Genomic DNA, 5,939 nt, shown 5'->3' with positions numbered 1-5,939 from the left:
TATTACAGAGGTAAAATGATAATTTTGACCTAGCTGTAAATACGAACAACCTGTGAAGGATCAACTTACTGATCATGGTTAAATTAAGTGGATAGAAATATATCTACAGTGAGGAGAGTACAACTACTGGGCTTCAACGGAATATTTTGGTAGTTAAGGAATGTTGGTTAATTCGGCTAAAAGAGTTTAGCCAATTAATCTTGGATCATTGGAGCTTATGATATTTAGGTCCATTAGGTCCTCCTGCTAGCTCATATCGGACTAAATCTTAGAATAGTGTGATGAGTGAGTTTGAAGTGTTCTATTCGAATTAGGGAATACATGTTAAAAATATGCGATATAGTGAGTCATCTATACCTATTGACGACTTTAACTAACACATCACCAAAAAAAAAAAATAATAAAAAAATAAAAAAATCCATAAATCAATCTACAATTAAAAGAAAATTCTAAAATTCTCGACCTTTTCTTTTTAATCTCTTATCCCTACCGAATCAACCAACTAATAATATGAAACAATGAATGATATTTGAATTAGTTAAACTAAATATAACTCAATTGACATATTACTTGTATTTTTATATTATTAATGAGATTCGATCCTATATATTGTTTTAAAAAAACGATGTTTGAAATTGGAAATAAAAAATATACACACAAAAAAGATCAAATTAAGTTAAAATTAAAAATAGAAAAATTAAATACAACAAAAAAGAAAAAAGAGGGGGAATAGTAACCCAGCTTCTTCTCCGACCCACCTGATTCTTCTTCACTGCACCGTCGGTCAAGAAGCTCTACAGACACGCCTTCATCTCTGCTATGGGTCTTCTTCGTCGTTGGGTCCATCGAGTTCGGGGAACGACATGCCTCCATCATTAGTTGGCCTTCTTCATCGTGAAGTCCCTTCGTATTCTTGTTCTCTAGTATTTGTTGTTCGATCTCCAGCAAGATCTTGCACTCACCAAAAGCAGGGATGTTTGTGGGTTGGGTTGATATGCTTTTTAGACCCAATTCAATTATTTGGATTGTAAGTTTCTTCAACCTAAATAACACTTATTAAATAATGAACTCAATTTAACCATGAAACATTTAGGTCGAATTGATTCGAATTACTTGAGTCATTTATTAATTTTTTTAATATGATATGTAAATTTTTTTAAAAAATTATATATTGAATTAAGATAGCAACTCAATTTTAATTTATATTACGAAAATTGTCTTTCGAAGACTACAAAATATATATATATATATATATATTAATTAGGAGTGGTTGGTAAATAAACATCCAAAAATCATAAAATTAAAATAAATATATGTAAATATAATATTGTCATCAGTAAAATAAATTATACGTTGGAAATTAATATTAAATTGAGATTGGTTTTTTTTTTTCTTTTTTTTTTTTTTTGTGATGAAAGTGTATTTTATTTTTTTAATTCAACCATTTAAGTTTAGATTTTTCTTTTCCTAAAAAAAATCAGCCCTATTGCATATAAAGTGAACAATAGGTAGTATTTTTAGTTTTAATTATTACAAACTAGCAATTTTGTTAACATCACAACTTTGGGGATTGTTGGAACTTCTATCAATATTTAGTCCCTTTTCTTTGATAATTAATATAATTTTGTGTGCAATTCACATCTGAAAGCATGTTATGGCACTTAGTTTGAATAAGACCTAATATTTAGACATCGGTGATCCTAGTAATTTTGTACATGTTCGTGATATGATATTCCATACACATGTTATTTATGTTTACTAATGAAAGTGGATATACGACCTACGTACCTAAAAATATTGTAAATATAATAGGCTAAAGAAAAAGACGATCAAAGCTAAAGAATGAAAAGAAAAGGATTATTGAGAGAAAAAAGAAAAGGATTATCGAGACATAGTAAAAAAAAAAAAAAAAAAAAAGAAGTAGGGAATCTAAACAAAAAAATAGAAGATACATTAAAACAAGATATTCAAAATTTTGAAATCCAAATTTTGATTAGGGAGGAAAATCATGAACGCAATATTCTTTTTAAATCTACTAACACGTAACCAATATACAAATATATTGTATATGTAAATGGTGATGTGAGCATCTTGATGGACCAATCGAGGGCAATAACAAAATATGGGGAAAATGGTTGACGATGTATTTGCTAGAAATTTGAAGAATTTCAAAATTTTCCATATTTTCAATGCAACTTTAAAAAGTTTCTTTATACTCCAATTTTTTTATATTGAAAAAGAGGCCAATAATGAAATCGGGTGAGTCCCTGTAACAAAAATGGACATCTATGAGTGGACTCAAATTCGATGACCACTAGAGATTGATATTTGAATTCTAACCTAATCTCATGTATTTTTTTTCTTTTCTTTTTTTTTTTTTTTTGCATGTTTACCAATATATTACTACATCCAAAATTACCAAACATACGGATAATAAGGTAACTCAAAATACAACACATAATTTATTTATTTATTTATTATTTTAAATCCAACATTTTTTTAATAAATTGATGGAACAAATGCTTTTATTAATATTTAGAAAATATGATATTTAAGGTATTATTATAATAAAAAAATGTAAAAAAAAAATAATTAACATGCACCCCAAACACATATTAGTATAACTGAATATCTGATACTAAAATAGTCTTCACCCAGATATAGACTATTATACTCTACACACTATAATAACCAACCTAAAATAATTCCTATTATTTTTTTCATCTCATTCTCTCTCGTTACAATATGTGGGATAGGTAAAACAAGTTTATACCCGTTGTTTTGTTCATTTTGACTATCATTCTCTTATCTAAATGAAAATAATCAACCTCCCTTCATAAAAATTACCATATTGAGTAAGTTATCTTATGTTTATTGAGTTTGAAAGTTGTTTTGGTTGATTTTTTTAAAGTTTTTTTGGCAAATTTCGAGGAGATTTAGGTTTTCAAATTAAACATTTGAAGCTGAAAAAAAATATATATTTGAATCTCTATTGGGAGATTAGATGAATTCCAACCCAAATTCATCTATTTTGAACAAATTTCGATTGAAATTCGTCAAATTTTAACAAATTTCTATAAAATAGACCTTCTGAACATATCTCAATAAGGGCGTAATTAGACTGGAGGAATTTTTCAGACCAACTTGAACAGATTGACTAGCCGAACGACCAGAATAAGGTCTCTGACCCAACTCAACTCAACTCTTAGAATTCGGGTTAGATTGGGTTAGATTGTCGAGTTATTTTTTTTTCTTTTTTATTATATATTTTTATTAACTTATAATTAAAATTTCATAAAATATCAAAATCCAAGATATCGATTACAAACTTCATACAAAGAAATATATATGAGTTATAACATTTATAAGTTATGATATATATATTTTTAATAATATTAGAAATTCCAACCCAAATTTTTAAAAGTTTAACAAGAACCTAACCTAACTCAAAAAACACATAAAAAATTCAACCAATATTGCACAATTCCCATTGAATGTTAGACGACATACTTTATAAATAAGCTCATTCCACCATCTCAAGTGGTAAATAATATTTTGAGTGCTTATACAAATTAAATACTTTACCTACTAATTTAAGCATTGAAATGTGTCTAAATCGATATCACACATATGCGAGTTCTCTAGTTAGCTAGCTCGTTTGAACTTTTCGAACAGAAAGAGCTCCACATAGAGACGGGCGGCCTGTATGAGATCTGTGTGATAACATCTAAGGCCACATGGGCCTTATACATAAAGTGAGCCCAATAGCAAATGCATGCTGCAATGAATATCTAAGGCCGAATGGGCCTTATGCATATGCATGACCAGTAAGAAATAGGGAAATTGTGAGGGATAGCTAAAACAAAAAAATAGTTAACGCCCGTTTCGTAACCATTTAGTTTTTAAAAGTTAAGTTTATAGACTAACTTCCACCTTCAAATTTCTTTTTTTGTTATTTACTTTTTGGTAATAATTTAGAGAATCAAGTCCAATTTTGAAAATTAAAAAAAAAATAGCTTTTAATTTTTTTCTTATTTTATTTTTTTGAAATTTGGTTAAGAATTCTTGTAATACAAATAATTGCAAAAAGAATTGAGAGGAAATAGGCTTAATTCTCAAAAATAAAAAACAAAAAACGAAAGGGTTACAATACTAAAATATTTTAGTATTTGGATTTAGAGACTATGTTTTGAAAAAGAATCTTATTTCTTCAACCAACTAAAGGTTTGTTTAGAAAAATATGTGCAATTAATAGAGATAAAAGAAGGGAAATTATTTCAAATGATAAAACTGTTGAAAATATTTATAAGATGTAGCAAATTTTTCGAATTATCAATGATAGACTCTAATATACATTCTATTAATGTCTATCAATATCATTGGTAGACACTGATAGTCTATCAATATCACTAATAGACACGGATAGTCTATCAGTGTCTATCAACGTCTATCATTGATAGATCTAAAATTTTACCATATTTTGATTTATTTTTCTATATTTAAAAATAGTCCATAAAAGAATCTCCCAAAAATTTTAATAGAAGATTTCAATAAAAAGCAATCAGGTCATTCAACAGAAAGACTTTAAATTTAAATTTTACATCCTAGTCTCCCCAATTATTTTTTAAAAAAAAAAAAAAAAAAAATCCATAATCTCCATCTTGAGTTCGGAATATGAGATGTAGTGTTGCATACTGTTTCCTATCAAAATGTTGGTCGATTTTAGATAACTGGGGATGTATTTTTCTTGGACTGAGCGTATGTTTGAAATGTATTTTCAAATGTTTAATATAAAAAATAAATCATTTTAGAAAAAAATAGATTATTTGACAACCATTCAAAATAGCTTTTGAAGTATATTTTTAACTATTTTTGTTAAAAGTGTTTAAATCAAAATGATTTTTTTTTAAAAAATATTTTTTCTTAAATCAATTTAAACGGGCCTAGTTGGGTATTGAAAATATCATTAGAAATAACTAGTAAAAAATTTTGGCTTGTTTAAATGAAGGTGGTTTTTGGGATATGTGTTTTAGTTACCAACCACAATTTTCCAACATTTTATTTTGGCCTCACAGCTAACACTCATTGTCATGCGTCATTATCAACTACAAATCTCTTTATCACTAACATATTTATATGATAGTTGAGTTATGCTTACTTTGATAACATGGATTATGATTTGTATGCTTACCTAATATATTTTTATGACAAAATGCCAATTGAGTAACGACATGAATTACTAAATTTACATTTTTGTTTCAAAGTATGACCAAAAAAAACTTTTTTCTTTAATTCCAAAATGAACATAGCTTAACTGACATAAAACTTATAACTGACATAAAGCTTATGCCATTGGCCTCATTGTTAGAGGTTAGAATCCAGTCCCACATATTGTAAAAGAAACTTTTTTTTTTTAATATTTAGATTACGATAAAAATCTTTTTTGACTTATGAAACATCGTTTGAAAGTAGATAACAAAACAAAAAAAAATTATAATAGTAGTCTTTATTAGATTAATTTTCAATAACAAAAAACTAATGCCCTCTTAGGTAACCATTTCTTTTCTTTTTTTTTTAGTTTTAGTTTTTTTTTATAAAAAAATTAGGCCTATTTCCTATGCATTTCTTACAATGATTTGTATCTTTATTCAGTACAATGGTTGAATTCTTAGCAAAATTCCAAAAACAAAAACAAGTTTTTAAAAGTTACATTTTTTTAATTTTCAAAATTTAGCTTGGTTTTCTTAAATCATCGGTAAAAAGTAGATAACAAATGAAGAAATTTGGAGGTGGAAGTCATGTCTATAGACTTAGTTTTTAAAAGAAAAAAATAAAAAACCAAATGGTTACCAAACGAGGCCTAAATGGTTAAGCCAATAGGCCCTTTTTGATTTTTTAAAAATAAGCTTATTTCATCTCAATTTCTTATCATGATTTTC

Source organism: Benincasa hispida, chromosome 6, assembly GCF_009727055.1.
Source record: "Benincasa hispida cultivar B227 chromosome 6, ASM972705v1, whole genome shotgun sequence".
NCBI classification, from domain to species: Eukaryota; Viridiplantae; Streptophyta; class Magnoliopsida; order Cucurbitales; family Cucurbitaceae; genus Benincasa; species Benincasa hispida.
Note: the sequence above shows the minus strand (reverse complement) of the source record.